The sequence below is a fragment of the Chinchilla lanigera genome, unplaced genomic scaffold (genome assembly GCF_000276665.1).
Source record: "Chinchilla lanigera isolate Chin_1 unplaced genomic scaffold, ChiLan1.0 scaffold00034, whole genome shotgun sequence".
NCBI classification, from domain to species: domain Eukaryota; kingdom Metazoa; phylum Chordata; class Mammalia; order Rodentia; family Chinchillidae; genus Chinchilla; species Chinchilla lanigera.
In genome coordinates this window covers 13,453,583-13,463,292 of record NW_004955435.1, presented here as the reverse complement: position 1 = coordinate 13,463,292, position 9,710 = coordinate 13,453,583, and the positions used below count along the sequence as shown (strand labels likewise).

The 9,710-nt window shown below is 38.3% G+C and overlaps 1 long non-coding RNA gene across 1 annotated transcript in view; it reads right to left on the bottom strand.

Moving 5' to 3' along the window:
- The window catches only part of LOC102012998, an 8,445-nt gene extending 3,436 nt beyond the window's left edge, over positions 1 to 5,009 (bottom strand). Inside the window, exons 1-3 of the long non-coding RNA XR_261687.2 lie at positions 4,679 to 5,009; positions 3,997 to 4,089; positions 2,282 to 2,485 (exon numbers count right to left, since the gene is read on the bottom strand). This is a non-coding gene — a long non-coding RNA (uncharacterized LOC102012998). The remainder of the gene's footprint in view (positions 1 to 2,281; positions 2,486 to 3,996; positions 4,090 to 4,678) is intronic.
- Between the last annotated feature and the right edge of the window lie 4,701 nt (positions 5,010 to 9,710).

The window sequence follows — 9,710 nt, the reverse complement described above, 5'->3', positions numbered from 1 at the left end:
CACAAGCACAATACAGACAATACAGAGTTACAAACAAAGTGGTAGGGAATTAACAATGGTGGTTGTATTACATATTTACTGTTCTGTTTTTTGTTTGTTTGTTTCTCATTTACTTCTCTGTTTAAAATAAAATAAAAGAATGTGCTGTGTCAGCAACAGTGTGGAAAAGTAGACTGTCATTGTTGGTCCAAATGCCCATTGCTATAACTTCTGTGGAGGATAACTTCGCAATATTTTAAAAGGTAAAAAAATACATGTAGTCCTTCGCTCAGCAATTTTGTGTTCATCGTTGTTTGCAAAAAGATTGGGAATATCTAGTGCCCCTCAAGTAGAGATTGGCTTAGAAGAGAAAGTATCTTTTTAGTGTACTGATTATAATGACCAGCAATTTATATTAAGAATAGCTCTAGAAATATATACAGGAAACTGATAACAGTAGTTGTCTCTGGGATTGGGCAGACTTACTTTGCATCTTTTATGCCTTTTGAATTGTGTAGTATGTGGATGTATTATCTATTTTTAAAATTTTATTAAGGAATAACTTATATAGAGTTAAACCATATTAACTTAAAATGCATACTGCAATGAGTTTAAAAAATGTAAATATTTATAAAACACCACAGTCAAGATACAGAACATTTACATCATCCCCAAAAGACTCCATGTGCCCTTTACCCTTCTTCCCTTTTTTGTCCTGGCTCCTGGCAACCTCTGCTCTGCTTTCTGTCATGAGAGATTAGTCTGCATTTTGTATAAATGGATCACACAATGTGTACTGTTTTGTATATGGCTTCTACATTTTGCACAATGCTTTTGATATTTATTTGTGTTATGCATCAATAATTGATTCCCAAATAGTGTCCTGTTATTATGAATGTTCCACATTTTGTTCATCCAGTCAACTGTTGATACATTTGGGTTGTTTACAGATTTGGCTATATGACTAAAGCTATTACTAACATTGGCTTACAAGTCTTTGAGTGGAAATAGTCTTACATTTTTTTGGGTAAATAGGGTGCAACTGCTAGATAGGTATAGGATAACTTTGAAAGAAATGCTAGTTATTCAAAGTGTTGGTACTATTTACCATTCCCAGCATGAGAATTTCAGTTGCTCTACATTTTTGCCAATTCTTGGTATTACTGGTTTTTTATTTTTATCATGGATGTGTAGTAGTGTATTAAATATTTTAAAAGATACCTTTAAATATACATAAATAATTACTTGCAGTCTGTTCCCCCCAAGCCTTTCAATAATGATATGAAAAACTTAAATGTTAAAATTTTAAAGGAGTTGGGTTAATCAGCTTTCCATTAACCATAGTGAAATACCTGAAACAATCAATTTAAAAAGAGAAAGGGTTTATGTTGGTTCTCAGTTTTGGAGGTCTGAGTCCATGGTTGGTTAGCCCCATTGCTTTTGACTCTATGGTGAGGTGGTTTATCATGGTAGAAATGCATGGTGGAGCAGGGTGCTTACCTCATGGGGGTTGGAAGCAAAAGAGAGAAAGAAAAAGACCAGCATTCCAAACCCTCTTCAAGGTCATGCTCCCACCTCTGAAATGTCTTTACTACCTCCCAGTAGTGCTGAGCTGGGAGGGAAGCATGCACCTTTGGGAAGCATTTCAGATCCAAACCATGGCAGGAGGAGTATTAGTTTTCTGTTGCCATGTATCAAATTACAACAGATTTAGCAGCTTAAAACTAAATGCAATTATTATCTCACTGTATCTGTAGATCAGGAGTTTAGGCATGGGTGTTCTGGGTGCTCTGCTCTGTCACAAATGACAGTCTAGGTTTCCATTGAGTCTATATTCTTTTATGGAGCTTGGATTCTTAGTGTACAGAATTGGGTTCCTGTGGTTGAAGGACTGAGGTCCTTGTTTTCTCGTGGCTGTCATCTTGGGTCTGCTCTCAGTTTTGAGAGATCACACGTACTTCTTGGCATGTGACCCTTTCACAGGCTTTCACAACATGGCAGCTTACTTCAGGGCCAAGAGAGACTGGAATAGAATGTAACATAATGTGGAGTCTTGTGTCTTACACCACATGAATGTCCATTAATGCCATTTTGTACTGGTTAAATGAAAGTCACAGATTCTACCCATACTCAGGGGAAGAAAGGACATAATTCACAGAGGGATCATTCAAGGGTGTGTCTGACATAGGAAGTTTACTGCATCAAATTTGGGCAGTGGTTCTCAAACTCAAGTCTGCATTAGAATCACCTAAAGAGGTCTGTAAGTAGTTAAGTCTTGGAACTTGTCCACAGAATTTCTTACTCAGTAAGTCTGAGATGGGGCTCAAGAATCCATTTTGTTAGTGAGCAGTTCATTTCTCAGATGCATCAGGGGCAGGGAAACACCAGGCTACATCTATAGAAGCAATGCCATGGAGGTTACTTCAGGAATTTGGAGAGGGACACACTTGTATCTGAGTCCTCTTTTGCCAGAGAACAAATGAGATCGACCAATTCCACTTCTCTTCTAGAAGACAAAAGGAGAGGGATGCGTATTATTTATCAGCAGAGCTCTAGAGAGGTAAAAGCCACAGCCAGTGAAAAAAAACTCTAAGGAGCAGAAAAATCCATAAGAGAGCACACCTATGATTACTGAAAGTCAAGGTTAGTAAATCAAAGTAAAACCAACTTGTGATGTGATGGTTAGTAAAATTTAAATTATGGTTCTATAATTTATTATATGTAGAACAGTAAAAAGACAATTGAGCCTCTCTGATCTTCAAAGAATACAAAATGAAGATAATAATACCTATTTCCTGGGTTTGTTATCCAGAATAAATGAGATGCTATAGGTAAAAAAATGTCAAACACTCCAGAGTCCATCAAATTCTACCTAAAAAAACTGAAATTTTTAACAGTATTTCACAATGTCAAAGTTTTTTGCTTCTCTTTCTTTTTCTTTTTTTTTTTTTTGGTCTTTTTGAGACAGGGTCTTGCTCTGCAGTTCAGGCTGGCCTTGAGCTCACTCTGTAGCCCAGGATGGTCTTGAACTCACAACAATCCTCCTGCCTCAGCCTCCTGAGTGCCAGAATTACAGGCTTTGCCACCATGCCCGGTTTGTGTTTCTCTTTCTTGATAGAGACCAATTAGAATCAAGAATGAATGATGCAATGATGGTAAGGTATAAAGCACAATGAAAGATATCAGTATATCTCTTATATTACATGAAGAGAGATAAACTTCCCTATAAGAAGAAAATAAGTTTGGAGACTGAGTTTATAAAGAAATATAACTATTTATTACCCATAAAAAATAATTAAAGCCAGAGACATTATTAAAGGATAAAATGATGAAAGTATTCTAAGTTTCTTTTTCTTTTTTTTTTTTTTGGTACCAGGAACTGAACTCAGGACCTTGTGCTTGCCAAGCAAGCGCTTGTGCCACTGGGCTACATCCCTGGCCCTAAGTTTTCTAATGAATACATAAAAACAGTATCAAATAAAGCAGATTTTGTGCTCACAAAGGGCAGTAGCATACATTAACAATGAATAACACACAATTCTGAAGTTTTAGGTTCCAAGTAATGTAATAATAAAGACATACCAAAAGCTGGTAAAAATTAAAGAGAAAATAAAAATACCATTACACTTAGATTCCTTGGCGCTTCATTACATAGCTAATTTTCATTTTCAAAAGAAAGGAATAGAACAAATTAAACCATGGATGAAAAAGGAAGGCAATTTTTAGGCAATCATATTTTTAATAGTCATTGCAAAGTCAGTGAAGTTTAATATTTTTCCTTATTCGATCATCACAGTTAGATGTGGAGTTTTTTTTTTTTTTTGGATATGTGGAGATTTTTTATTGTCACATGAGAAAAGCTTTGTAGTTAACCTGAAGCTCTGATATCATACTTATCCTTATTCGATCGTCACAGTTAGATGTGGAGATTTTTTTTTTTTTTTTTGATGTGGAGATTTTTTATTGTCACATGAGAAAAGCTTTGTAGTTAACCTGAAGCTCTGATATCATACTTACTAGAGATGCATGAGGGCTCTTCTCCTCAAAGGTGGAACAGGAATTCTTTCATAGCTGTTCTTCTTAACTGGCTATTAGAAATGGTGGTAAAAACTATTTGGGAAAGACATAAAAATATATGATGAAAAATAGTACTTCAGTGGAATGATTATATGCTTAAGTGTTCCAAGAAAATCATCCCCTAAATGACTATAAATAATAAATGAGTTCAGCAAAGATGTGAGCCAAAAGAAACCCACATAGAACAATTATATTTCTGTCAGTGAAATATAGCTGCTTCTTAATAAAAATGCAAAAAAAGAGAAAGATTCCATTCATAACCACAAACCAAAAATAAATTGCTCAAAGATTTTCCTTGAGCCACAAGATTTAGCCCAAGAAAATTATTGAGCCATAACAGGAAAAGGGAAGAGGTTGTGGACAGCTGGAGAGGTATACCAGATGGTTATAGGAAAAACAAAATCCAATAAATGTGTTTCAAAGTTAATGGATTAATGGATTTAATGCAATATCATTAAGGCCTAAGAAAATAATTATAAAAACCAAATAATTCGTATCAATCTTAGATATTAGGAAAATATAGAACTTTACCACAGGATTTCAAATGGATTACCAAAAGCCACATTTATCAAAACTTTAGTTTTTTAAATAGAAAAACAATCAGCATAACAAGTCCACTCACTAGAGTACAGTGTCTTAAGTTGAAAAGGACCAGCTCCAAATTCAAAACTATTCTTCCTATAGATAGCTCCAGCTCGGTGAGTGGCAAAAGCCCTACTGGGGGATGGATTCGGCTTGTCTCACAAGGTTTAATGCGCTGGCTATTTGGCTCTCACTGCGCCGGTACTGAGCTGCTGGCATCTTTAAGAGGCAGGGCCCAGGTTATTGAAGGTGCTGTCTTTGGGAAGGGAGAGAAGTCACTCTCCTGTGACCCCTGGGTGCTTTTTGAGACCGAGAGCTGTGTACGGCTCTCTAACTTCCTGCTTGTCAGTGTAATCACTTCACACACGGAGTCCCGCTGCTGCCACCCATTACCATGTGAGGCAAATGGGAGGGCCCTTGATTGAAACGAGCTGATGCAACAGCCATGCCCCAGCCTCCAAAACTGAGATAAATCAACCTCTGACTTTATAGAGCTAAATTGCCTCCAGCAAGCAGACAGATATAACTATCCTTCCAATGACCTGGCCACAGTTGATGTACTCCTCCTGACTTTCTTTCAGTCTCCACACTTGAGAGGTCAAAAATAGATTCAGAATCTACCACCTCCAGCACCCTGGCCTAAGCCACCATCACCTCTAACTGACCTGCCCCACTGTCGCTCTCCTGTTGTCCTTCTCAGCTTCATAGCCACCGTGGCCCTTGGCGAGGTTTTAAATCTTTCCTGTCGTGCAAAATCACCCAAAGGTTTCCCATCTTCCTCTGAATAAATGCCAAAGGCCTTGCAGTGCATGACTTGACCCTACGAGATCTACTCCTTCCCTCACCTGTCTGATCGCCCCTCCTCTCCCCCACCCCCTGCAGCGGCCACCCTGAGCTCTTGGTGCCTCTAGCACGCCAGGCACCTTCCTGATACTGGAGCTTGATGTGCCTGCATACTTGTTTTTTTCTGTCGGAGCCCTCTTTCCTCCAGACTTGTGTGTGCTTGTTCCCTTCCCTTTCTCAGTCTCGTTCAGAGATGTTATCTCCTCAGTGAGGGCCTCCTAAGCTCCTTTTGACAACCTCAGCTTTCCACTTCTCTGTCAGCCTCCTTCTCACTCCTTGCTGTCTTACTTTTTATTTACATATTACCTATTTTTAAAATTGCTTCCCCACTACCAGAATTTTACCTCCAAGACAGTATGATTTTCTGTTTGTTTGTCTATAGCTTATCCTTAGTGGTTAGAACAGTGCCTGGAACACATTAGGTACCAAGTCCGTGTTTTGTGAAATAAATTAATGAAGGAAGTTAAGCAGAAATTCTTGTAGCACAGCTGTTTTATTTTATAAACTTAATTTATAAAAACGCAAAAAAAAGCACAGTAATGCAGAATGATTTCACTGCTTGCTAACTCTTGTTTGAGCAATAGAATAACAGAGAAGTGACTATCTTAGAATAATACACATCATCTTTAATAATATCCTTCAGAAGATTAGAGTAAAACCTATTCTAGTATTTTTTTAAAAATGAAAGAAAAATAGCCTGGCCATTTCATACTTAAAGGGGTCATACATATGGCTATTAAAGATATGAAAAATATTATTAAGGACAAGATAGAAAAGTATGGACATATCTAGATTACTATGACATTTATAGTTGATACATATAAAACAAAGCTGTAGAAATTAAAGATATGTGAAGAATATTAGCTTATTTCAGAATAGGAAAGATCTGATACAAATGTGTAGTGAGTGTCTTGGACTCCACTTTATAAATTGCCAAAAAGTGTTACATAGTTTATTCCCACATAAAAAGGAAGAACAATAATTTCATAGAAAAATATACAGTTTGAAAACAAAAAGCTGGGCATTGTGGTGCACACCTGTAATCCCAGCACTCGGGAGCTTGAGGCAGGAGGATTGCTGTGAGTTTGAGGGCAGTTTGGGATACACAGTAACATTGTGAGTTCAAGGCCAGCCCATACTATGTAGTGAGACCCTGTCTCAACAACAACAAAAAATTAAAGAAGCGTATTCAAACAACTCAAACGTATCATTCTAGAACTATCAAAAGAAAAACAAAAATGATAAACTTCATGTTAACAGAACTGTGGGGAAACATAAACTTACATGCTGCTGGTGACAGTACAAGTTTGTACGATCTCTTAAACAAACAATAAAAGTATATGTAATAGAAGCTCTTGAAAATTTTTATATCTTCTGGGCAATTTATTCCACTTTAGGAAACTTATCTACAAGGAAGTCAATAAACTAAAATTAAGCAAACAAAAAAATCTACTTTCTACTCTGTAGAAAAGTGAAAAATTGGAAAAGACTCAAGTGCCAAGTAATAGAGGAATTTCTAAGCAAGTTTTCTTTAAAAACATGTTGGATCATTAAAAATGACAATGTAGGAGTTTCTCTTAACATGAGGGAATGTGAATGTCAACATAGTCGAACTACCACCTGATATGTTCAACTTGAAATGTTATTTTTCTGTAACAAATCCAAGAGGGGACACTCTTGGGATAAGAATTTGAATCTTTGGGACAATACACTGTCTGGAACTAATTGTACAAGATGAAAAACCACCTTACACGAGGTCATGACACCCATCAGACTGAAAAGTCTAAGAAATTCCCTGTGAGGCTTGAAGCTTGCAATTAGGATTTAATTTAGCCTCATGGATGTTATTAATCCTGCCTCACGGATACCCTTGCCCTGTAGGAAGTAGAAGGAGGACACCTGGGCAGGCAAGCTAGAAAGGGTTAGAGGCTGAGGCCAGCTTCACAGACACTGGGTGGCCACTGAGGAGGAAGGAACAAACCATCTCAAAGGCCCCATACTTCTGGAAACTAGAGAACTAGGGAGCGGTGGGCCATGGAGGTGTCCTCAGGCTACAGGAGTGGCAGATATTGAGATGGACACAAGCCGGAGTAAATGTTCAATGTTGGGGAACTCGGTGTGACCCCCAACCCCCTGCATATGATGCTGCATGCCTGAAATCCCTAATTAGAACACATGGCAAGGTGGAGAGCAGCTGCAATTTATTTGTTCAACTCCTATTCCAGGTCAACAGGAAGTGGCAGTGTTTTGCCTACTGGTGTACCAGCCTGCCTGGATTTGAATTCTGACTCTTAACTTTTATTAGCTCTGTGACCTTAAGCAAGTCAGTTAGGTTTGATTTAATTCTGTTTCCCTGGGGAAAATGTGGGACAACAATACTTCCTACTTCATAGCGTTGATGTGAGGATTAGGTGCAGCAAAGCAGGCAAAACTTCTTCCCTGGAACTCTCATCAGCTCTTAGCTCTTGTCATTCTTATATACTCAGGGTGTCTTGTCCATACAGCAAAATGGCTAGAAGCATGCCTTAGAGACTAAGGCTAAATCATGTCGGGAATTTATAGCATCAGGAGTTGTAAATTAGCACCTGGAACATCAGGACTTTATAACCAAGGGTTACTGAACCACTTGAGATTTCAATCAGACTCTGAATTTGGGAGGAGGGAGATGGAAGACCTTCAACCCATTCATTTTGGAGATTATGGTCTAGTGAGGAGGTTGGATATCCTGAGCCTTCATGTCTTAGATGTGCTGCCCGGCAGATGTGCTTTACCAGAGGCCTCGTCACAGTCAGCTTTGGGGCCCTGGCTGGAGGCACTTCCCCTTGAATTGCTTCTAGTGAGGCAAGGTTGGTCCCACTGCAGTCCTGGAACCACTGGGTAGTAGACCTTGGATGCCTTGAATCCTTCCTCCCCCGCTCCTCCCTGTGTGCAAGGCAGGTCCAGGAACATACCCAAGAATTTAGGAAGTGGCTAGTCCTTTTTTTCTTTTTCATTCCTGGTGATAGCCTGACCATTGGCTGAGGGTGGCTGGTGCCAAAATTAAATCCTGATGCTCTTGCATTTTCCCTGGAAACAATTACGAATTTTTCTGTCTGGCTGGTAGATGGGCAGGCAAGTGGAGAGGCAGAGTGAAAGACCCTGGAGTAGAGGGAGAAGTGTCTCAAGGGCATTGCTTTGAAGCTTTGATGTGTAATGATGTGTAATGTGCTGGTGTCCTCCTATATGTTCTTGAGAAAATTTTCATTAAAGAGTGACATTTAAGGCCTTTTTTGAAGCTATGTTTCTTTAAAATGTTGTGCTTATTAAGAAGCTTTTGCACATCAAGGGGAACCTCCAACAGAGGGAAGAGACAACCCACAGTGTGGGAAAAAATTTTTGCCAGCTGTTCCTCAGACAAAGGACTACTATCTATAATATATAAAGAACTAAAAAAAAAAAATCAGACCTCCCTAATTTAAAGACCTAGTCCAAAAATGGGCACCTGAGATGAATATATACTTCTCAGATAAAAAAGTACAAAGCAGCTAGTAAATATATGAAAAAATGTTCAACATAACAGGTCATTCAAGGGATGCAAATTAAAACAATGCTGACATTCCATCTCACTGCAGAAAGAATGGCTATTATAAAAAATCAATCAATAAGAAATGCTGGCAGGGTTGTGGGGAAATGGGAACACTCCTTCACTGTTAGTGGGAGTGTAGACTGATGCAACCACTGTGAAAATCAGTGTGGAGATTTCTCAAAAAACTAACAGTAAAGGTCTCATTTGATTCAACTAGTCCTCTTCTAGGTATCTTCCTGAAAAAATTAAAAGCATCAAACCACAGCGATATATGCACACCCATGTTTATAGTGGCACAGTTTGTAATAGCCACATCTTGGAAACAGCTCAAATGTCCATCAATGGATGAATGGATAAAGAAGATGGGTTTTTTTTATACAATGGAGTACTACTCTGCCATAAAGAAGGATAAGCTCGAGATAGATGCACTTTGAGGACCATACTCTTAAGTGAAATAAATAGGACACACATGTGTAAATACCACATTGTTTCTCTGATGTGAGAAACCAAAAGTGTAAATAAGGAACAAAATGTGTAATGGGTATTGTGAAATAGGAAGAAAATGTTCAAGTGGTGGGGGAACAAGAAAGGGAGAAGAGGGAAAGGAAAGAAGAGAAAGGTAATAAAATGAGAAAAGAAGGAAAAATGGAAACAAATCTTTTGT